Below are 25,808 nucleotides of genomic sequence, written 5' to 3'. Positions count from 1 at the left end.
TCATTACACCACTGTGGTGTGATCGGCTTTCAACCGATGTGTTTACCATCACACCACAGTGGTGTGATCGGCCGTCAAAGTGTTAAAGAAGATACTTTACGTTACCGATAAGAAACTACAATAACGTTCCGTTCTTGTCATTACGCCAAAAAAAACTGAATACAATTTCAAAACCATTCATCTGTGTCCTAAAAACAAAAACAAAAAATGTCAAGACGGTGTGGTAAGGACAATAGAAAATAAAAGTAAAAAAGCTTTTTTATTAAGGTTATTCAAAAAATACGTATGCATAAAGATATTAACAGATTCAATAGAGACACAGAACAATCGTTCATTGCGGAAAATGTTAAACCATTGAGGATATTAAATCCTAAATGTTGAGTGTTTATCAAGCATAATTAGATGAAATGGTAAGCGCAATAATTTCCCATAGCAAATATGTAGCGAAAAATCATTATGTAAAATTTAGCATAAATAAACGTAACTAAGCTTGCATGCGCCTGAATCGATTAGACCATCATGGCTAGATATTGTTCATTCCAAACCTTTCGACTTCTCATTTCAAGTGCTTTGAATGTTTTACGGGTTTCAAATGAGCAGGAATTGGAAGGGTTCATCTGCTCTGATCCATGCTTAAAAAATCAGATCCGATCCATTAATATATCACATGATCCAAATATGGCAAAAATTATCTGTTTTGATCCGGGATCACCTTTGTATGTAGAAGTAGATCACTATTTGGGATCATCGGGCATAATTTATGCTGTGAGAGTCCATACTATAACTGGCAGAGGCGCCCGCCGCTATCAATATTAGCAAAAAAATAAGTTGTGCCTAATACCTGTGTTTATCCGGTCAGGGCTGATTAACGATGAGCACGGCAAGGTGGCATTCAACGGCAAAGTAGGTGTCCCAGTTTCAGTTTTATTCCACTATAAATACTTAAATTTAATTTTTATTTCATCGAATGCATGAATGTTAAAAATATCGACTTTCATTATTGAAATGCTTGAAAAAGGATAATTTTTTTTAGAGGACACAATTCTATCCTCTTTTGAGTGGGCTTAAACACATATGTTTAGATTTGTAAAAAAATGTTTAATTTTAATTTTATTTTTAATGGTTTGAAAAAGCATTTTCAAAAAACGGTTTTACAATGTCCGTTGAAATTAGCACCGTGTGAGCTATTGCTTGTCTAGGTTTTTTCTGTTTGAATAACGTAATATTTTCACAGGGCGATCTTTCTGAAACTGTCATCAAAATGTCATACGGAAATATCATAAGCGTGTAAACCGCGGTAAATGTTATTTACCGGATATTTTTATCCGGAAATCCACGATTAACTTACGGTATACGAAACGTTGCCAGATTTGCAAGCAATGAAAGAGAGCGTAGAAACTTTCTACTCACAGATTTTTTTGTGTAAACTTTTGCCGAACCATGGTGAGTATGCCTTTTAAATCGAAGCGTCTATTTCGACACCACGACAAAGAATGCGCTTCTAATACGATTTGATTTTAAAACGTCTACACATCCGCACCTCTACAGTTACATGTAAATACCGAACGAGAAATGCCGGACTTCCACGGTGTTCGGTATCAGATTATGGGTGGTGATTTTGCCTTTATAATCGCACTAGAGGATCCTGCCGGAATGGCATTATACGATCATATTAGCAGCAGATACTGTCAAAGTCTAGGCAAAAAGCAAATCGAAAAATGCCGATGTAAATTGTTATTGTTCCTTGAATTTGAGAACAAAATGTCCTGAAAAGTGACTAGTGGTGGAAGTTACAGGCACAAGCATTAAGGTCAATGCAAATACGATTTGTTCCTAAAGCGTCCACACATAGCGTCACATCATACATGTAAGTACCGGAGGAGAAATGTTGGCCCTTTATTGTGTTTGGTATCAGATTAGGGTTTGTAATGATCTTTTGTACATTCTGAATGTTTCAGGTGAATGGTGATTTTGCATTTGTGATCGCACTGGAAGATCCTGCTGGAATCGCATCGGAGGATCAGATCAGCTACGGGTATTGTCAGAGTTCGGGCAAAAATCGAATCCAATAATGATGATGTAAATCTTCGTTGTTTGGCTTCAGTTTAGAAACAAAATGTGCTGCAAAACGAATACCGATGGCAATAACAGTCACAAGCATTAAGGTCTACGCAAATTCGTTTTTTCCTAAAACGTGAATGTGTTCGGACATAGCACACTTCATTATCGTTCCATGTAAGTATGGGTGAAGGAAAGGTTTCCCTAGCATGGTATTCAGTATCAGATAGCGGTTTGTAATTATATTATGCACGTTCAGTATGTTACAGGAGGATGCTGGCTTTGTGTTCACAATGGTGAATCCTGCTGAAAAAGAAAGTAATAACACACAGTACACAGAGTATCATCGGTTACATTCAGTTTGCTGACAATCTACGTACCCGATGCTGATGATCGACGGAACGACACTTGCATAGGGTATGTTATTTATTATTTTTCGGCTAATGTGGATAAAAGCCAAAACAATTATTTAATGGTTATACGGTGCCAAGGGAAGGGGAGGTTCGATAATTGTAACACAACTGTTGAAAAATTGTAGGAAACTCTCAGAACCTCCTATGTACCTGAGCTAGGAAAATTAATAGCAAAATGTGTTTTTCGTTAACGCATTTACGTTTACTTATCAATCTTCAATCTAAATCTGAATCAATCTTCAGCGTATGGGAGAAAAAATTAATTAACTTGTAACATTAAATTTTACAAATAGATTTTTTTATGTTCATACGTTTTTTTTGCTATCCGTAAAATTAAAATAGGCATTAGTAAAACGTTATGAAAAAAGTTATGCTAAAGATTAAGAGCAAATCTTTTTTAACCGCGATTTCAAGAGAAGAAAACTTATCAAGGGTAATATCGTAAGTCAGTGAATCATTTGATATTTTTCATAATTTATTGAATTGCAGCCAACTGTATAACAAGTCGTTTGATTTGCTGTCTAAAAAGCTTTGGAGTTATTGCAGACAGACTGCATGTTTTAGTGTATGATGCAATGAAGAGTACTTGACCTAAACAAATTAGTTGACCACACAAATTCTGTGAAAATCGATAGTCTCAAAAGACCTGTTACGCCTTAATTATTATAATAACATCAACCCTCATCCTTATTTCAATATGAATCATGATATATAATATGATGGGATGGATCGAGTCCTGCAAAATTTACAATTTTCCCATGACTAGTCGGACTTGATCGGACTTATCTGGACCCATACTGGCTCATCCGGAATCGATCGGACCCATTCGCACTCGATAGTACTCGGAGTCGACTGGCCTCGACCGGACTCGCCGGAGTTAATTTTGGTTTTTAGTCGGAGTCGAAATCTATTTTTCATACGCGGAGTCGGAGTGGATCCACCATACCACTCCGGATTACACGTCACTAATGTGTAGACGCCAATATTATTGGTTGTTTCAGTTGATACGAAATCAGAGTATTTCGTAAACGCCCGCCAACTCGAAGAATGCTAATATCCAGCAGTGGTGACTTCAGTTTGGAATCATGATTCACTGTTCCTGATCGGAAAATATCCACAATCTCAACGAATAAGGGTCCAAGTGGCATAGGCGAGTTCTTCCGTTTGAAGAAACCCCTTTCGACGCTTTTCTCGATGTTTTGATTTACAGTTGTAAATGAATCGTTGAATCAACGCCGTCAATCGCACTAGTTTGTTGAACGAAGAAGTCAGCTTCAACAGACTATTCGAAGCAACCTTTTGGGTAGTGATCACTATTGACCGCTCCTCCAACTCATCTGAGCAAAATTCCACTGTCGGCTTGTTCAATTGCCAATCCCCTTTTGGTATCTGCAACCAACAGGGTCCATTCCACCAAAGGTGAGCATCGTTCAACTGAGCAGGTATCATCCCGCTGCAAATAATATCTGCTGGATTTTCTTCGCTAGCCATATAACTTCACTTATTTTTGTACGTCTGGTGTATAGTAGAATCCACCCAGAAGTGGATGTTGATATTTACTCGTAAGCCTTATTTTACATTCTGCCACAAATGAGAAAGTAATAGCGCTCCATACCTATCAATCCGAGGGTATCGAACAATTTCGCTGCATCGGATAGTACCATATGTTTGGTAACTATCTCCACGCCTTTCTAACTTGGCACACCAACTCCTAACTGGTCACATGATGGTGTGGGAGCGATAGTAAAAGATGTCAATCGTTCTAAAAGTACTGGTACATGGCCCGCAAACTTTACGCGCAAACACAAATTATTGAAAAGTTTAAGTTTAGCCGCCTGAATTTCACATAAACGCCCGAAAAGCTTCTATCATTTTATGTTGGCGCAAACTTACTGTCATTTTTCTGCATAAACAAATCGTGCCGAACGTATTAAGGGTAGTGTTTTGTAGAAAACATATAAACTGTCACGGCTGTGAGGGTTTTCCTTCATTTTAATTCGACACACACTCGATGGTCGCGCTTAGCACGTTTTACTTTTACTGACTCGTTCCTCTCAAATGGTCATCATATATACTGTTTTTAAACAATCGTTCCCATTGTCTGTTTGCGCGTTTCGTCCTTCCCTTAGCTGTTATCCTTCTTCTGACTGTCCTTTCGCTCCGTGTCCTTTCGCAGTTGATTTTTCTTTTGTGTATGTTTAGTTTGTTTCGTAGGAAATGTTTTCGTCTGCTTTCTAGCACAAACTAAGACGACGTGTGTTTTTTAGTTTGTTTTTTAGAATCATGATCTTACAGCGTACCCTGGCTAGAATGGTACCTACTCGATTCATAAATAATGCTAAAAGCAATGCATCACAGAAGAGTCCCCCTCAGTTACGCCAAGAACCGAACACGGTGACTAGATGGCGTAACTTTTGTTCTTTCGTCATCTTCATTCGAATCCTTTTCGCTGATATATGCTGGCTTGATACGATCAATTGAAATTCTTCGTTTTTCGCCGTTCATATTTATGTTCATACAGTTTTCGTGCCTTTCGATAATTTGAAAAAGCCCTTCGTATGAGTGTGTAAGAGGTCGCTTAACTGAATCGATTCGCACAAAAACGCTTTCGAAACTCTTCAAATCCTTCGGAACAAATACCGATCGTTTGGCACGATACGAATTTCTGATTGGTCCGATTTGTTGCATGGTATGGCATAGCTGGTTGGCAAATTATGAACGACACATTTCCGTCTTTGAAGCTTCCAGAAAATCGCCAGGAATATGCAGTGGCTGCCCGTATGTCATTTCGGCAACGATTGTCGATTGTCATGAACAATCGATATCTTCTCTGATAGCAGTTCGCAAACCGAGCAGAACCAACGGCAGTTTATCGCACTATGTTGTAATAAAGGTGAATAAACTAGGCGACACGCGGCGGATTTCAGCAGTTTAACAAATAGGTATTTATTCAACTAGAGTTATAGCGCGAGTAAATGATAACATGAGGTTCCGGCTATCGGAGCGTAACGCAAAAACGCAAGTCTTGACAGCGCTCAAGATTAGTATACCGTTGTTGGATTGGACTATGGGACGTTATAATTCAACAGTAACACTCATCAGAGTTCCGTACTCTGCATCCGATGCACTTAACTCGCTAGCTAGAAGTTGCACCATCGTTTATTGATGGCTGCGTTCCGAAGTTGTTGTAGCAACGAAGACGATGAAGAACCTCTGCGTTTGTGTCTTCATCTTTGTTGTGACGCTTGATGATTTTTCCTCCCGATCTGATCTCGTAGTGTAGATCCCCCAAGCGCGCTGTGATGACTTCTACAAGCCACTTATCCATGCGAGAATTTCCAGACAGGTAGTACACTTTCTGTCCGATTGTGAATACACGGAGGGTTGGTTGGAAGACAGCTTGCTTTTTCTCCATCATACGCATGTTGATTTGTTGCGGCCTAACAAGATCGATGCGTGAACGTATGTTTCGACCTAGAAAAAGCTTCGCCGGTGGATCTCCTGTTTCGCTATGCGGAGCCTTTCGATATTGCAACAGGAAACTGTTTAAGTTCTTCTGCAAAGTGTCTTTCGCAGTACCCATCGATTTCATTGCCTTTTTCACTGTTTGGACGTAGCGCTTAGCTTGTCCATTCGTAGGGGGATGGTATGGTGCGGTAAGCTTGTGGTACTTGACGCCTATGTTTCTCAGGTATGATTGAAAATCTACTTCCGTTATTGGCACTCCGTATGTGGCAAATAATCCGTCAAGTAGACTAATCGTCGCATTAGTTGTAGCAGAAGATACCTTCCATGGTCCATGGTCCTTTTGGGTACTCCCAATGGTGATCGCTGAATTTAGGCGGTGATGTAGCATGTCGAGCTACAGGATTTAGCTATTTGTTCTATTTCGGCATCTATTCCTGGCCAGTAAACATAAGAGCGAGCTAAACCTTTCATCTTCACTATGCCAATGTGCGCTGCGTGTAAATTGTTTAGTATGATTTTTCGCGGTATTACCACTCGATGCTTGAACATCAGACAATTAGCCACTAGGGTGTATATTGCTTCCGGCGCTTTGTAGCCCCATTGTACTAGATTCCGACCCTGTTCGAGCTGTTGAACTATATTTCCAAGATGCGTATCCTCCAAGATTTCGAAGATAACGTTTCCCGGGCAAACTGATCGGCATGGACTGGAAGTTGTTGGACCTGCATGAGAACAAACTGTTCGAATTCGTCCGCCGCATTTCATCCCTTGTATGAGGATAGCTTTTTTATCTTGTTTTCAGTTGGTGATTGCGGAATTCTGGAGCCAGGCTAGTCGCCTGTGTACTTTATTCACAACGTTTCGGTGTTGCTTCTTTTTTAAAATATGCACCCAAACTGCTGCACCATACCACAACACTGATGTGGCTACGTTGGTGTGAAACCGTCTTAATTTGTTACTCGCTCTTCCAATATTGGGCATGAAGGACGCCAACGTGTTGGCTGTCTTCATCGCCTTCGTGCAGGACTCCTCAAGGTGCTTCTTGAAGTTCAAGCGATCATCGATAGTAACTCCAAGGTACCTCAGGTGCCTTACGGGTTCGATGTTGCTCGAGCCAACTCTTATAGTCGCCTTCTGCACCGCTTTGTGGTTACTAATGAGAATAAGCTCAGTCTTCGAGTGGACTATCTGTAGATGGACCTGCTGCATCCATGCATCGATCCTAGCGACCGCCGCTGTGGCCAACTTCAACCTCTTCCATCGACTCCCCGGTGACTGTCAGCGCGATGTCGTCCGCAAAGCCGGTGATCTCTGCTCCTGGCGGGAGTGCAAGGGTGAGCACTGGCTGCTTCGTGGTGCGAGCGTTCCCATAGCCGTGTTTGTTTGCTGCTTCTGGCACAGGCGTAACAATAAGCACTTCCCGTCCTGTGTTGAGTATCGCTTCTATAGCAACCACTATTTCAAAAGCATCTTTAAACTTCGCTGGATTCGCAATGATGTCGTCGCACATACTGCATACTTCGAACCCATGCAGCATTTGCATTTGTTCGATTTGCATCCGATCAAGAAATGTATCGTATTCGCAGAAAGTCGTGCTTTGTTTTAGTCGCAAGACAAACTGGGCTATTGTTTCACCTTTCGGAACTTTATGCTTTCGACGAACTTATTTTTGGCTTGATCGAAGTGCTGCTGTAAAATTTTTCGGATTTCATCATAAGGAATTTCTTTGGGATTCTTAGGAGTTATCAAGGATGTTGTTTTGCGTTGGTAGATACAGTTTCGTTGGGTTTGTCCAATAACGTATTCCATGATTTCTTATATCTACTTCTTTCCGACTTCAGGTTATTGTCCAATTCCAGTTTCCTTGTAGGTCCTTAACTGGAACTATGGTTGTAGTATCGTCTTTTGGAACATTAGTTCCGTTATCAGCGTTTACATTTTCATCCTCATTTACTGAAACTTTCCTAGGTTTTCGATTTTTGTTTGTTGTTATAGCCATTATTTCTGCCAGAGTTGTGACATACGCTTCTTTCTACATGTCATGGTCGTCCAATACTGCTTGTTTTACGATATTAATATTATTTAAATAAACTTATTGCTTACGACATTCTACTAAATTCATTACTTCTATTTCAACATTTTTTGCGTCTTCTACTGTTTCCAATTGATGGATCAATTATCGGTACAAAACGCCCGGTTTGAAAATTGTTACACTTTTCTCACATGAGACATCTACTGTAGCAGCATTAAAAATTACTAACATCCTATTTGCTTGTTGCATAACTATTCAGTCTTTTAATTTAACTTTGATTTAGTGTTTAAATTGCCAGACACGAGAGGATAGGATCCTTATTTTAAAGGAATCGTTCTAAAATTACAAAAGTAGAATTCCATCGAATTGCTTCATCTTACTTTAAGTTTAATTTATCTAATTTTCAACCACTTCATACAAATTGCTTTGATGGCATTTAAACGCTTTGTTGCTTTGGTTTTTTGATTTTCCAAGTGTTGGTGGAATTTTAATTGGTTGTGACTCCCAAAAACCTGTGCTCTTTGGTTTTCTGCATGTTAAGCCCTGCTGTGTGTATGTTTGCTTTGAAGTTACCTTTTGGGAATGAAATTTTTTTATCCTTTTTTGGGTGTTGATTTCAAGATTCAGTTCTTTTAATTTTTGCGTTAGCCTGCTTAAAGATCTTTGGAGGGATTTTTCAACAGCTTTTGGCGTGAGTCCCGTTTCTATAATGGCAAAATCATCTGCATATTGTAGTACTTTGGTTTTTCCGCTATTAATTTCATGGCATCTGCTAGTGTATATGTTAAACAGCGTCGGAGAGAGGACGTCCCCCTGGGGGAGCCCGTTCAACACTCTTATTTTGATTGTTTCACTATCAACGGATATTTCTAAGCTCCTGTTCTTAAGGAAGCTACTAATCCAGGCAATATCTTCGTTGGGTATCTATGTGTTTTCTGTGACGCCATCGTTAGATCGATTGCGGTGTCTCTGTTGTTTGGATCACTGTTTACAAAAGTTGGTTCTTTGTTGTTAATTAGCGTCATTTCTGAGCAGTTGATTTCATTAAATGTTACTGATCCTTTAGTATAATTGAAATGGTTTCCCCATATTCTATGGTGGGCATTAAAGTCTCGTACTATAATTATTTTATTATGTACTTTTGGCAGGTCTAGCATTTTATTTAAAACTATGTAGTAGAACGTTTTTGGTGTTGTTGGTTTAACGTAAGTTGATACTATTACCATGTTTAAAGTTTTAATCTTTATGCCCACTGTTTGGATAAGCTTACTGTACTGATGTACGTGTAATTGTTCGAATTTGAGTTTTTTGTACGAAAATGCTGGTATTTCCGAAACCATCTTCCCTGGTTTGGTATACATGGTGGTAATTTGGGATGTTTACATCTTTTGCTTTTTTTTCTTTTAGCCACGTCTCTTGGAGGCACACAACGTCTATGTTTTTGTCTGATATTTTTTTTTCAGTTCATCTTTGTTTTTTTATAAGTCCTTGAATATTAGCTTGCATTATTTTCAGTTCTAATCAATCAGTTAATCAATGCAAAGGACCATTGTATGAGAGATAATTTTTTGACTATTTTTTGTTTGTTTTTTTTCTTTTGTTTCTACATTTTATGGTTTTTTATGATGGTTTTTGCTCATTTATTTTTTTGGAAAAAAGGTAGTTCTTTCTTCTGCAGTGAGTGTTCTAATTGGGATTGTAGTCCCATCTGGAGCTTTGACTGTTTTTCAATAGTTTTTCAAAATTAGTTTTACGGTTTTGATTGTTTTGGATGTTGTTGGTTGTTCTACTTCCATTACTGTCTGTTGGGGTGTTGTGATTTGTGTTGTTTTGTGTTCTGTTTTGTTTGTTTTCTGACTGTCTGTTGGGATATTTTCTTCATTGTGTGTTTTAGTCTGTATGTTTTTTTCGTTATTTGTTTAGTTATTTTTTGTCGTGTTTGTGTATCTCATTTCAATAGAAGTAATATTTTGGTGGCATAGGACACTGCCTACGTCAAATGGCTCTTGCTTCTCTGTATGCGTGTCGATTAATGGTCTTTATCTTTATCGGTTTCGTCGATGTATATGAGACAGTCCTTGTTTCGTTTATTGTGGTTGTAAGGTACGGCCTACTCCGGGAGTTTATGTGAGGAAAGGAGTCAAGAAGTGGTCGATGGAGAAGCCAACAGACCACCTTGAGGGAGAGTGGAAGGGAGGCCAAGAGTAATCGATGGACAAGCCAACAGATTACACCTGGTGGCAAGGGAAGGGATATCAAAAATACAGTTCTTTAACTGTGTATAGAGTTGAATGAGTTTAACAATACTACTAATTCAATGCGTATGGAAGTTGAACTCAATTTCAGTATATTTCACGTTGAATTCAGATTGACCCTAGACGTGGTTTGTTAGCGATGCACAGCGAGACGAACATTACTATTTAAGTTAATCCTTTAAACCTAGGACAACAACCAACAATTTCCGATAGAGGGAGCTACCGTTCTTTTTCTATCTCTCTATTGTCCTAGCTAATCCACTGTCCACTAGATGGCGCTACGCGATCGCATATTCCCTATCTTAATTTCCCACAGTGGTTGTCACCACACGATACGCACTTTGTAATAAAACATACCTCTTCGTACGCCGGTAGGCTGCAGTTAGCACATGTTCTTTCCCCTTTGGACCATTTTTTGCGTGTTCAATTTTTAGGCACGTTGCACAAAGCATTGGCTTCGGGATGTATAGGTCGACCAAAAGGGGGTATAAACCAAAATCTACTGAACGTGGCACTTTCGTTGTGTTGAAGGTAACTATCGCCGTTTTAATGTTTTTAATCACATTATCCACTTTTCTTTTCATTATGTTCACTTCGGTCATTTTCTGATCCTTTAATCCTAAAAGGATCTCTTCTTCGGACATGAATTCGATGTCCGGGCAACGAATTACACCTTTTGTGGTGTTTAGTGTTGGGTGTTACACTTTCACTGTTACGTACACTTTCACTTCAATATTTGCGTTAGTGTCTGTTTCTTTTTTATTTTTCCTGCTCTTTCTGCCAATTTCTCGTTTTTGACTTTAATAAGCAATTTTCCGCCACGTACTCGGCTCACTTGCTCCGGTTTGCTTCCGAGAGCGTTCTCAATGATTTTTTGTATGAGGAAAGGTTTAACTCTTGTTAAATCCCTGCCCTCTGTAATCGACTCCATTATTAGCACTTTTTCCTCTTCCACCACATGGTCCGTAAGTTTGGTGGCCATACATGTTTTTTTCCTACCTTACGCTTAGGTTCACCTAAGTCGGTTAAGGCATCGAAGTAGTTCCTTAGGGGTATGCCCCTCCCAGGGTCTTCGACCCCCATCGTCACTTGTACTTCTCCCTTTTTCGTTCTTTTCTTTTTTATCTTTTTCTCGAGTATCAGAAGATAATTTTTTTCCTTAGCAACAAGGATGTAGCGTAGTCACTTTCACTTGCACTATGCATTGAGCGTTTCTAACGGTACAATTGAAAATAACGTGGTTACTCTTCAGTGTACAAACGTCGAGTTGATGCATGTCCCGGGCTAAATGTTTAAAACGTCACTGTCGTTTTGCATCTACGCTAGTATATTCCTCAATAACTCAGGAGAGTTTGATGCCCATTTACGCAAATGAAATAATGTCCATATGGACTATTTCGAATGGTTGTGAAGTGATCGGCCTTGGAGATAATTTGATATTGTATGGTTTTCTCTCATACTTGTGAAGGTTACAAATTTGACATAATATGGTAAAAATTTTAGTTTCTGGTGTTTTTGGGGAAAAACTAACACCGTTTAAGTTGATTTTCTACTTCTGTTATTCCACGATGGGCTCTATCATATTATTTTTGTACTATTTTGTCCTGTTTGGATTCTTCCGAAATGTCTTTTACTTTACATTGGGTTATTACAAAATGGCCTTTTTGATTGAAATATTTCCGGTACGAGGATTGTATAATCGGTATCAAATTTTCTGGCATTAGGAATGCTGCTTGTTTTCCGTTGTGATACGTTTTGAGAATATTCATGATCTATGGAAGAAATTTCAAAAATTAGTTGATTTCTGAAGCAGTAAACTGCAGTAAACTTGGTCTTTCAGTTGAATGGATGTAATGATCGCCTGATGATTTTGCTGAATGTAGTGTCATCTAAATAAACGAAAGCGATAGTACCAATGTAAGGTCTTAAAATTGTATTCATGGTTTGGAATTGGAAGGTTACAGGAGGATTTTTGAAACCAAAAGGCATTCTATTGAAGTGAAAATGTCCCAGACCGATTGAAAATGCGGGGTTTTCCTTATGAGCGGGATATATTTCAATCTGATGAAATCCAGCTTTAAGATCAAGTGTGGAAAAATAAACAGAGTTGCCGAGACTATCTCAAATTTCCTCTATCTGATTCATAAGAAATTTGTCGCTTATTGTTTTATCGTTTAGTTTTCTGTAGTCTATCACAATTCGGGCTTTACTTTTACCCGACGCGTCTGTTTTTTTTTATGACACAACCCATATAGATGATGAGTACGGGCTTACTGAATTGCTTAAGATACCATTTTCTAAAAGTTCATTTATCTGTTCTTCGACGACTCGTTTGAATGCTTGAGGGTAGCGGTACGATTTAGTGTGCACGAGCTGGTTGTCAGTTGTTGCTATCTTATGTTTTACTCCAGTTGTTGCAATTAGCTTTTCTCCTGGTGACGCTTGTCGGATCAACCCACCCAAGACAGGAGCGATGCGCTCCGACTTGAATACAATAAGTGAGACTTGTCGTGGTCGAATACAATTTCTATTAAAGTTTTCAGTTCTTATATACTAATTTTCTGCTGACAAAATTTGTCATCCTGAAGTGCTACTATTCCGAAGCCGCGGGCCCTCACCTCGGCCATTTCTCCCTCCTTTGGGATGCAAGCGACCGTTCAAAATGTTGCACGAAGGTGGAGGGTCTTCCTCTCGTTCAGGATTCAAAGGCCGCACGTAGCTACTAGCTGGAGTCGTTGGAGCTTGCCCGTAGCTCGACCATGGACCCATCGCAGGCTGCATCATAAACTCGTCAACCAAGTTTCTCTCTACCGTTGTAGGGGCCGGCTCATCAGCAGCTGCATCGTCGATGTTCTTCTCTGAATTCGCGTCAATCGGAAGTGGCGCCAACAGCCGCACGTTTCGCTTGTAGGTACCGCTGTTTGTGCGAATATCCGCAACGCGTACCATTTCGTCCGGTCCCACGTAGGTTTTTGTGATCACCCCCAATGGCCATCGTCCGGCCGGGAGGTTATCATCACCCACTAGCACGATTTGTCCGACTTGTACGTTGGGTGTTCGTCTCGTCCATTTGGCGTTACATCGCAGCTGCGACAGGTACTCAGCTCGCCAGCGTGACCAAAATTGCTGAGCCAATTTTTGCACGCGCTTCCATCTCGTCTTGACACCGTCCGTGTCATCGCCCTGGATGGTAGCAGGAATTGAGAAAGATGCTCGAGCGATCAAGAACTGCGTTGGCGTGAGCGCTTCTATGGTCCATGAACTGGCGTGGTCTGGAATTAAGGACAGCCAGTGGTCTGGAATTAAGAATTGCAGAAATTTGATGGAGCAAAGTTTGCCACTCGATCAAGTTGAGTTGGGCGTCTCTAGCGGTGGATTTGAATAAACGTTTGGCCACCTTCACATATTGACCTCCCAAAGACCGCCGAAGTTTGGGCTCCGCGGTGGGATGAAGGAAAACCGGATTCCCTTCTCGGCAGCTAAGTCCACGAGCACGTCCTGGAAGGCGCGATTGTTGAAGGCTTTGCGTAGCGAACTCAACTCCTTAGCCGCCCCCACGAAGTTGCGGCCGTTGTCTGAGTAGATCGTATTCTCCCACGTAAGGAAACAAACCGAAGAAGTGCTGAAATGAAAGCAGACATCGATAGGTTTTCAACCACTTCCAGGTGGATCGCCTTAGTCGTAAAGCAGACGAATAAACACACGAAGACTGTAATCCGCCGCATTGATTTGATATGTGGGATTATGTCGAAAGGACCACACGTGGATTTGTGTTTACCCGTATCGGTAAAAGCACGAGACACGTTCACCCGGGCAGCTGGTAGTTGACCCATTTGTTGCTCCTATTGCCTAGGCCTAGCACGCACGCATACAACACATCGGGATAACAAGCCGATTACTGTTCGTCGAAGATCACGCATCCAGAATCGTGTCCGAAATTCTGCCATTACCAGTTCCGTTCCGGGGTGGAAGTTGTGCTCGTGGAAATATCGGATGATGGTGCGAGAGAAGGGATGGGATTTTGGTACTAGAATCGGCAATCTCGCTCCGTCCGTCATTTCCGCATTCGCCAATCGTCCCTGTACGCATATTAGATCATTCCTTACGATAAGGTTAAGGTGTGGAAGGGGCCCCTTAAAGTGCAACGTATCCCAGTTTACGCATTTCTTGTATTTCATTTAGGAAGAACGTAGCCTGCATTACACGCAGTAATAGCTGGAGTTCGTCTTCCAATTCATCCAACAGTAGAAGCCCTCATCTTTTTTCCACGCAGGAGGTAGTTGCCCGTAGCATCGCTGACTTTAGCCGGATGTTGTGGATGGCTCTATGTAGCCATGCCAAATGTCGTCGCGTCTTGGTGAAAGAGTTGTGGTACTTGTACACTGAGGCACCAAGTCTTCACATTCTGGTCCTACATTTGCCGTTAACAATTGCGGTAATGGTGCAACTTCTTCTAATATGGCAACGTCGTCATTATTAGGTTGTGGGCATGAATCTGTAATGACAAAGTCCGGACCGTTTAACCAGAACCTCATGATATCATATCTCACCAATTTGCTGGCAGATAGTCCTCTGGATACGATGGCCGCAGGATTGAACTTCGTTGGAACATAATGCCAGTCGTTAACGTCGGTCGCAGTCTGTATTTTGCCTACCCGATTTTTCACGAAGACGTCCCATTTCGAGTTGTCGGAACGTATCCAGGCAAGTACGATATGCGAGTCAGTCCACCATTTGGTTTGTTGGATTCGCGTACCAAACACGTCCTTTATCCTCACGTAGAGTTCTACCAGCAATAGAGCTGCTTGGAGTTTTAATCGAGGCAACGTCAGCTCCTTTAAAGGCGCTACTCTTGATTTGGAGCAAACCAGTCGCGAGTGCCTGTCTCTGTTACCATCCAGATAGCGTATATCGCGCATCCATATGCCTTTTTTGCTTTGCTTTTGCCATCGCAAGCTTTCATTCACACGTGTCGGTAAGTCATTATTTATGATGATCTGTTCATTATTGTTTGTTATTAAATCATTTAATGAGGAGTTTATCATTCTAAGGTCGTTTGCGTCAGGCGTACTTGCAATAAACTTCCAAACTGTACCTATTGTATCGCATCGTTTCACTCTAAGGTTTGGTAAAATGTTGCCTATCAATTCCCTTGTGTTTTTAAATTCTTCCGTTATCAGATTCGTAAATTGGGTTTCCTTAATCTTCTGGAATTCTTCGAACAAAGCCTGAAGTTCATTCTGAATAATGCTAATTTCAAAATGATGAATGTATATTTTATTTCCCGTCGCTACTCTTGCTTCTCCTCTATCAAAAGCAATAATCGGTATGTTATCGAGACTACTGATACAGTAATTATCCGAGATACGCGGATGATGCGTTCCAGAGAAATCCGCGTATCTCGACTACAGGATGACATGTAGTTTATACCTTCTATTCACTGATCCAATATGTGCGCAAGAAGAAAAGGTATTTTTTTAAAACGCAAAACAGACCGTTATTTTATCATGTTTAACCGTAATGTCTACGACCAAATTTACACCCTCAAGTCTACGACCGGCATACCCGGGTATGTCATACATTTTGTATGGCGGGTGGAACTTTTTCGTCTTAAAACTGTAATAACTCAGGCTGTATTGAATATTAAAATTTTTAATTTCGTACACAGCTACATACATTAGTTTTCTTTGTTTTGGCAAATAATTGAATTTTATCTTGTTTATTTTTGCTTTTTTAAACTTTTTCTAAATGACAACCACGATTTTTGGCTCTCAATGGCGTGTCGAGGTATACAGGGCTATTATGAAACGCAAACGGAAATTTCGCAAACGGAAAGTCACAATTCAAACGGAAAGCAAATTTGCATTATGGTTGCTCTTTGGAGTCGATGAAAGCTTCATCGACTTTTTTCTTGGATCAATCAAGCTGTCAAGATGAAAACCATAAACAAAATTCAAAATAGCAGTTCGTCGAGAGAAGCAACTGTATGATTTTTTAACAAAATTTGAGTTTTGAAGTCGCAAATCTCATCACCACTGTTGTATTTCGTGTGAATAATGAGTTACAAAAGAAGTGGACACCTCCGTATTCACTTTTTTATAATCAATTCTCAAGAAAATTGTACTTTCCGTTGCTTTCGGCTGACGGAAAATTTTCTCTCTAACGGGGTTTCCGTTTGGCACAGGTAATGCAATTTTTTACTTTCCGTTTGTCATCAAGTTATCATTGATTTTTGAAACGTCTGAATGTGCCAAACGGAGAGCCAAACGGAAAGTCATAATACGAAAGGCAACTTTGTGTGACGTTTGAAAAGATGTTTGCGTTTCATAATAGCCCTGATAGACGTCAAACTGGAGTGGATGGTATGGCTCGCTAATAACAAGATGTTAGCTGCCTATGAAAAAAACGTTGTTGTCATTTAGAAAAAGTCGAAAAAAGCAATAATAAACAGAATAAGTCAGAAAAATTCCAAATTCGTTAACACGTTCAACGATTTAAGATATACGGCCTGGCCGTTGTTAGGTGAAATAAAAAACACATACAGGGCTATTATGAAACGCAAACGGAAATTTCGCAAACGGAAAGTCACAATTCAAACGGAAAGCAAATTTGCATTATGGTTGCTCGTTGGAGTTTATGAAAGCTTCATCGACTTTTTTCTTGGATCAATCAATCTGTCAAGATGAAAACCACAAACAAAATTCAAAATAGCAGTTCGTCGAGAGAAGCAACTGTATGATTTTTTAACAAAATTTGAGTTTTGAAGTCGCAAATCTCATCACCACTGTTGTATTTCGTGTGAATAATGAGTTACAAAAGAAGTGGACACCTCCGTATTCACTTTTTTATAACCAATTCTCAAGAAAATTGTACTTTCCGTTGCTTTCGGCTGACGGAAAATTTTCTCTCTAACGGGGTTTCCGTTTGGCACAGGTAATGCAAATTTTTTACTTTCCGTTTGTCATCAAGTTATCATTGATTTTTGAAACGTCTGAATGTGCCAAACGGAGAGCCAAACGGAAAGTCATAATACGAAAGGCAACTTTGTGTGACGTTTGAAAAGATGTTTGCGTTTCATAATAGCCCTGATAAATAGATTCGTAAGTGGTTTTACAATTTTAGCAAAATCACGAATGAATCTCCTGTAATAGCTTATTAAACCTAGGAAAGATCTAAGACTTTTTATGTTTTTAGGAACAGGGTAGTCTTTAATTACTTTTATTTTGTGGGGATTTGGTTTCACTCCGTCACATGATACTATATGACCAAGGAATTCTATTACTTCAGGCATAAATTCTGATTTATACAGCCGAACTTTCAAGTTTGCTACGTTTAATGTTTTTAAAATGATTGCTAGATTGTTTAGAGCTTCGTCTTTCGTTCTTCCAAACAGAATGACATTGTCCATATATAACTTATGTAAATCGTGTCCATATATAACTTATGTAAATCGTGGTCGATTACTAACAAAAAAATAATTTTTTATTTTATTTTTCTTTTTAATTTATACGAGTGACACCTTTGCCTGCGACTATATAGCCCAAAGACTATAGCTTGTTCCCTATCTGGCCCAAATTTATAATACTTTTTCTGCACACTCAGCATTTTACCATTCAGCCAATCGCGGTCCCTCGATGTCGTCATCCGTAGCTCGCGCCATCGACTTTCCGGTGGTTCCTTCGTTCGTTCCTGAGGGTTGTCTTCCGGTTGTGGGGTTGTGCTATCACTTGCTACGATGGCGACCCCACGCTGTACCGTTGATCGTTGCTACCGTGGTGGGGACCTCACAATCGTTGCTATCATGGTGGCAACCCTTCGTTGTAGATCAGGCTGGTAACACGAGTATCCTCTGTCTGCCTGACTTCCGCGATGGAGCGAATGAGTCGACCGTTGGAATGTGTGACCAACGTCGGTGTTGCATCGTCATGTTAGAACATGTTTGGCTGTGGTATACGCGTAACGCCTCGCCCTAAGATTCGTCATTCGTCCTCGATTGACCGATGTGCATTGCGAATCTCGGAAGTTGTATTGTCTTTTTCTTCTGGATTGCTTTTGGCTGGAGTGTTGGATGTCGTCTCGATTGGTCGCTCTTCGATTCTTATGATCTGCGGTAATACCCTTGTTGGATTTTTCCTCTTTAGTATGAAAATTGTGTATGCACAGCATATTCCCAATAGAAGGATGATTGTGCCGATGATGATTGCGTATTCATCGTGATGTAGGTACTTGCTCAATCCTTGCAGTTTTGTTATCTTCCTCATGTTATCGATTTCGATACGATCGAACTCGTTGTTCGTTATGGGTTGCTTAATCGTGTGCATCGCTTTTCCATACATGGGTGCTAGGTATTCTCCGACATATGATCGTTGTGGCTTTTTCGTAAACGTGACGTTTTTTATCGTTATTGAACAGTCTTCTAACTCGATGATTGTTGGTTCGCTTACTGTTCGATTTTGTCCACAAGAATCAGTTATGAGAACGTTGTCGTTAGTGTCAACCAAGATTATGCCCCTGATTACTTCTTTAAAGCGGAAAGTTTTCTCTCGTCGTGTGGTTCGACTTTTGGGAGTACGGTGCGTCAGCATGTTGAAAATGCATTCATCTGTGATCGGTAGATTGTTGTCACAAATGTTACAGGCTGATGTTTGTGCATAGATGTCATCGTCGAATTTCGTCACCAGGTTGAAAGGGATGTCTACCGTTGAGCCGTTCATGTTTACTGCTTCCAGGTTGATTAGGTCGTAGACATTTTCTGTTAACTTGGGAACTTTTATCAGGATGATGATGTTGTTGCCGTCTAGTGAAACGCTGCTTTTTACGTATTGAAATATCTCATCTAAATAGCTGATTTCTACTTTTTGTTTCCTGAGTTGTTCAAAAATGAATAATTCTCCTCGGTAGGAGACAATGTTTTTGTTTAAAAGGTTGTTCTTGGCGAAAGCGATCTGTTCTTCTATATCTTCGATTATCTCGATTATTTGATCAGTTACAAATATGAGGTTAATGATTTCAAGATCATTCTTATTTTCCTGCATTGCTTCCTGTATCTCATTGCTTTGTTTTTTAATTTTGTTGATTGCGATAGATGCATTGTTTATCCTGTCTTGTAGAATTGTATTAATTTTGATTTGTCTTTCTTGATTATCGATTATATTATTATTCGTGCTTTCTATTGCATTTATGCTTTGTTCAATCATTGTAAGATCTTCACTATCTGGATTTCCTGCAATGAATTTAATTGCTGTTCCTAACATATTGATAAGCGCTCGCTTTTGTCTTTTGCTTGTTAGGGCATTAAACTTTTCCTTGGTCTTTCCTATTTTTGCCGTTAGAGTATCCATAATATGATCTGTTATCTCAAATGATTTAGAACATTTTTCTATGTTACCGATGTCTTTGTCAATTTGCTTCATGTTGATGTGGTGTATTATTCTGTTGTATCCTACTTGAATCCTTGCCGTTCCGATTTTGAAACCTATTATTCCATTATTTCCTGTTACCTCCTTATACGTGTTGGCTTTTACTTGGGTGATCACGTACAGTCTGTAATTGGAATTTAGAACGTTTTAGTGTTTAATTCGATCTTTGTGAATTTTAACATTATTTGTATCTTCAAATGTCAATCTATTGTTTTTGTTGACGGTTATTGTTTTGAATGGATGCTTGTCCTAAGTTTGTCTTTGAGCTATTTTTACATATTTTGTTTCGCCAGGTATGAGAGTAAGAGGTGTTTCATTATTTCTGTTTCGTTCCTCATATTTATGTTTTCTCTTATTTTGCTCTCTTCGGACTGCTGATTGAAGTTGTTTGCTCTTTTCTAAGATTTCTTCTGTGTCAGTAGTGTTAGTGGTATTAATGATTAAATCTCTAGGTTTCTTTTTAGTGTATTCATGAAATGTATTGTTATAGATATCAATTGCAATGTTAATATGATCGATTAGGGTTAAGTTAGTGAATTTTGATTTGGAGGTTCGAAAGATTTCTATGAGCGTTGAGTGAAAGCGTTCGACAATGCCATAAGTGTTTGAGCTACTTGCGAAATGAATTTCAATCCCTAATTCATTTAGGAATCCCGTGATATCGATGGATCTAAAGGTGGGTTCTTGGTCGTAAATTATCATTGATGGTCTACTGATTTGTCGAATATATTCCGAAATTGCGATTTTTACGTCAACGATAGTGCTTGTTGCAAGGGGTATGGCATTGGCAAATTTTGAAAATGAATCGACAATTGTTAGCCATTTCTGTCCTTTTAGAAAGAAAACGTCCATGTGGATGCGATCAAATGGTTTCTGTCCAAAGGTACTCTTATGGATCAACTTGGGTGGTTTCCTGTTGTACTTGGCTCTTTTGCAGGTGTCGCATGAATTATAGAAAATTTTAACTTTGCGATCTATTGCTTCGGTGGGGGTTGTCGGTTTACTTTTATTCCGGACGACTGCGCCAGTTATGTAAATCGTGTTCGATTACTAACAAAAAAAAATAAATTTTTGTTTTATTTTTCTTTTTAATTTATACGAGTGACACCTTTGCCTGCGACTGTAGCCTAAAGACTAAAGCTTGTTCCCTATCTGGCCCAAATTTATAATACTTTTTCTGCACACTCAGCATTTTACCATTCAGCCAATCGCGGTCCCTCGATGTCGTCATCCGTAGCTCGCGCCATCGACTTTCCGGTGGTTCCTTCGTTCGTTCCTGAGGGTTGTTTTCCGGTTGTGGGGTTGTGCTATCACTTGCTACGATGGCGACCCCACGTTTTACCGTCGATCGTTGCTACCGTGGTGGGGACCTCACAATCGTTGCTACCATGGTAGCGACCCTTCGTTGTAGATCAGGCTGGTAACACGAGTATCCTCTGTCTGCCTGACTTCCGTGATGGAGCGAATGAGTCGACCGTTTGGAATGTGTGACCAACGTCGGTGTTGCATCGTCATGTTAGAACATGTTTGGCTGTGGTATCCGCGTAACGTATATATAGCATTTACGACCTATGTGCTCTCGCAGTATGTCAAAAATGTTCTATCAGTAGTCATATGGCAACTAGCATCACTGTCTATCAACCATCCTTTTGTCTGATATGAACCGGTCAAAAAATACATACTGTTACTCTCTAGGCGGGAGCCATTTTGTTTGGTTTCCTTGGAACGACAGTTTCTCTTCAAATGATCCGGCTTACCGCATTTACATGCATAACAGACTAGTTTGTTGTTCTGTTTCACATAACATTTCAAAGCCTTTTGCTCATTGTTCTTGTTACCTGATCGATCCTTCCTTCGCTCGGTTTCGTCGAGCAACTTCGATTTAACTAATTCCACTGTTAAATCGGAATCCGAGCGACTCTCCAATGCAGACACCAGCCCGCCATACGAATCCGGCAAGCTCCGATGAATTATTGCAACGCGTAGCGCTTCCTGAAGCTCCAAATCCGCTATTGTGAGTTTGTCGAACAAACTTTCGAGTTCCATCAGATGTTGCTCCATGTCACCGCCCTCGATCAGCTTTATATCACATAATTTCTTAAGAACCGACACTCATAACGTTGCTGTCGTCTTCTCGTGAAACTCTCTTAGCATTTCCCAAAAATCCTTCGCAGAGTTCTCGCCTTTCGCCAGATTTAGCTGATTATCCTCTATGCACAGGCCCATCGTAGCACGCGCTTTTCGATTATTCTTGATCCAATCATCCGATCGTTCCTATGGTTTTGGATCAGCGATCACATGCCATATTTCCTCACGAATAAGCAACATTTCCATTCGAAACTCCCAGGTGGAGTAGTTCGAATTATTTAACTTTGCAAATGAGAGTTTTCCGGATTCTGCCATTTTGCTAAGCGCGCTATACCGTACAACACACAATACCACACGTTTCACGTTTCTTTAGCAAAACTAACCTTTCTGCAATATCCAATCGAATTTTTCTTTATGGAATTATCCTAACTGGGCCCATAACCTGTTGGGAGTACGCAGTTCTATCGGACTAACTGTTTCGGATTGACGATATATGGAAAGACAGAAAAACACGTGTACACTCTTGTACGTCTATTGGCAGAATTCGAATATGGCATTTTATATACAAGATTGGGTAATCTCCCCAGGTAACATCTGTCAGGCCTCTTGTGATAATTGCATCTATGCCTGTTGCTGTTGTAAAATTTGTTGGTGCAGTACTATAATTTGTTGTTGTAATTGCTCAACTAGCAGTTTTAGTGGTTGTATGAGCTGCTGGAACAATTGTTGTTATTGTTGATCCGTCAGTGACAGCTGCATCTGCAACGATTGTTGAGCTTGCGGCTGGTGTTGTACTACATGCGACATCGGTGGTGGCTGTACTGGAACTCACGAGTCCGTTGCTCGTGCAGATTCCACGTCAGCCTTGTGTTCCACGCAGATGCAGTGGGTGTCAGTGCAGATTGACATTTTTTGCCATCGCGTTTCTCTATAAAATCACGTCTGGCTTTGCAGTTGTATGTCACATAACCGTTGGTTACCCAGTTCTTTAGAGCACTGACTTGCTATGTGTTCATCGCCACACTTTATGCATCGAGGTTTCATTGAACAATTATTTTTCGCTCGTTCAAACCGGAAGCACTTTTTGTATTGCGTAACATCGTAACACACCGGGAATTAGCGCTCCCATCTGATGTTGATTGATTTGAGTCGCTTTACTTCTAGTAAATCGTCCGTGGTTATCTGCCCTTTTGTAAAGGACACGATGAAGTTTTTGAAACTTGCCTTGGTAGCAATTGCGTTGGTCAGAATGCGAATCGAGACTGAACGGGGAAGGTTCGTGGTACCCAATCACTTCTCAGCCAAGTCTGGGGTGCCAAAACGCATCCCCTTGAGGATTACCTGAAAAAGCTTGTCTATCGGAAAATCATGCGAGAAATATTCACGCTTTAGTTGGCTTAGACGGCCCACCATCGCTTCATAACCATCGCGAGAGTTACATGAGATTTTTGTAAGATTTCCCTTCAGGAAACTAAATGTGGCATTTAGTTTGCCACAGCTTGCAAGCGAGCTGAACTCGGTAAATTCTTCTTCTGTGAAATCGTTCATAATAACTGGAGGTATACGCTCCTTTTTGGTTGTATTGTGTGGTGCCGCTATAGATGTTGCGGCACCATCCATGACTCATACTAACACCAGCCTCACTCGGTGGAATCATCACTAGTTCTGCTGAGGCCTTCTTCTTTGTCTCATTCTTTTTAATGCTGTCTGCTCCAGCGGGGCGTTTACGATTACAGCAAGTGGCCGGATCCGCCGTCGACTTCATTGTTGTCTCACTGGCTCCGTGATTATCGCAATCTGGTATCGTTGGTAAGCGATTTACGGACACATACTAAGATTCGCCTTAACACGGAGCAAAAGACACTATACGTCCGTTCCCGTCGAAGGCACGAGAGCGACTTATTGTTAGCTCACCAGGAACATTGTCCAAAGCTGTTACTAAGCCGTCATATTGGATAGGCAAACTTCTCAAAAGCATACACACTTTTGTTTCCTCGTCTAGCTTTGTACCTGTAGCGTCGAGTTTTTCAAATAAATTTTGGAATACATCCAAATGCCCTTGAACTTTGCCAGGTTTATCGAACACAGTTTCTTAAGTAAAGAAACACGCACCGATCTTGTCGCCTGCTCGTGGTTAGTGATGGGCGGGTCCAGTAGCGGATCTAACGGTGGGCGGAGTAGGCGGCCGCCTAGGGCCCCGGCGTTTGGAGGGGCCCCGAAAGACGACAGAACATTTCATACGTAACGGAGCCCGAGCAGAAGCATCCCCCCCGCTCATCTACTACCTGATCGAACTCGAACACTAGAGGCCCCTTTAAAACCATGAACGAACGTTTTCCAAGAAATGATATGAACAGCCGAGGCACCAGCACTATCAATGGGTTGTTCTTCCTTGAAAACCATGTGCAGAGGTTTGCGAGTCTGTTTTCCCGGAGCACCGAGCTGTGAAACCGTAAAATTTTCCTCATTTTTGGCCCAACTTTGCCCCATAACTCAGGCGGTATCCAACGAATCACCAATCTTTCTTCTAATATGGCTAGATGGCACTTGTGCCTACATTTCGTCTATTCATCACTAATCGCTACCATGTCTGTGGCCGGAGCTATTCGCGAAAGCAACTGTTGCACTTTTTCGGGTATTTGGTGCAATTTTCCTCATTTTTGGCCCAACTTTCCTCCATAACTCGGGCGGTATCCAACGGATCGCCAATCTTTGGTGGTCGATAGATGGCACCAATGGCTACATTTTCTTCTTGGACGGCCATGCCCTCAGGTGTCTGTGTCTCGAAACATAATTAAAAAAACACGCAACCGATTGCGAACCACCCTGCACGAAAAAAAGTCACTCAAATGAGTGCCCGTGAGTGGGGGGGGGGGTCTTGTTTCAGACTTTAGCCAAGTTTTTTCCAAAACTCAGTTAATCGACAGTGCGACCATAATTTTTGGGCCCCAATTACCATTCCGCCTAGGGCCTCCACCAAGCTTGATCCGCCACTGTGCGGGTCGCTCCGAACCTACCGGGTCGGAACCATCCATAAGTGACCCGAAATCCTTCGGGTCGACCCGTAGATACAAGTAGGTCCAGTAGGTGCGACGATTCCGGTAGGTGCAAGCTGCCATAAGCGACTCCGACTCGTGGGTGCAGCGAGTTCGGGTCGGAACTACTGAACCTACCCATATTTACGGGTCGATCCGAACCCCGCTGCACCCACGGGTCGGAGTCGATTCCGATTTTGTTGCACCCGAATCCGGGTCAAGCCATGAAATTAATCACTACTTGCGTGTCTGGCCAAGGCTCGGAAAACATCATGCGCATGCTCGCACCCCCCAATAATGTGCAGCTGATTATTTTCTTATTATAGTTTATAGAGCTGATTATAGTTTATACGTGTGAAATCTTTTTAACTCAACATGTTGAGTCGGTTTGTATTAATGGCCACATATAACAACTTCCCTATCAGCTTTTGATAGTCCTTCAATTTAAATTCTTTTTCCTTTTTTCTCTTTTGATGTATCCTGGGTCAATTGGAATGTAAGATGACTTTGACTCGATTAATCCACTTTAAAAAAACATGGTGTACCAAAATGATAGCCTCACTGAGAATTATAATGCATAACGAGATAAAAAAAACGAAACAATAAAAACTAGATGATTTAGTAATCCGTGTGGCCTCCATTTCGTTTTATTACTTGGAAAATACGTTTTGACATACTTTCCGTTAATTTTTTAAGGTCTGAACGGGCAGTGCTCGCCATGCATTTTTGATCGCAACTTCGAGCTCCCTCGAACTGTTTTCCATTTTCATTGATCTTTCGAACTAGTATTCCTCAAACGTTTTCTATGGGATGTAGGTCTGGTGAAACCGCTGGCCAGGACATTGTGTCGATTCCTGTTGCTTTCAAGAAGGATCTTGTCATCTAACTAGCATGAACGGAAACGTTCTCCTGTTGGAAAATAAGCTTCTCATGCTTATGTCGGTCCATATATGGCTTTAAATGGTTTTCCAAGATTTCTATATACATATTGCTGTTCATAGGTGTTGGAACAATGGTCAGCTCAGCTTTACCATAACTGC

General features: G+C 40.7%; 1 long non-coding RNA gene across 1 annotated transcript; it reads left to right on the top strand.

Moving 5' to 3' along the window:
• Positions 1-91: 91 nt before the first annotated feature.
• Positions 92-2,734, top strand: LOC125767253 (uncharacterized). The gene is made up of 4 exons (XR_007418753.1): positions 92-1,443; positions 1,549-1,867; positions 1,959-2,235; positions 2,318-2,734. It is a non-coding gene; the product is annotated as an uncharacterized LOC125767253 (long non-coding RNA).
• The last annotated feature ends 23,074 nt before the right edge of the window (positions 2,735-25,808 follow it).

Source organism: Anopheles funestus, chromosome 3RL (assembly GCF_943734845.2).
Source record: "Anopheles funestus chromosome 3RL, idAnoFuneDA-416_04, whole genome shotgun sequence".
NCBI lineage: Eukaryota > Metazoa > Arthropoda > Insecta > Diptera > Culicidae > Anopheles > Anopheles funestus.
Note: the sequence above shows the minus strand (reverse complement) of the source record. Positions and strands in the feature narration are given on the sequence as shown.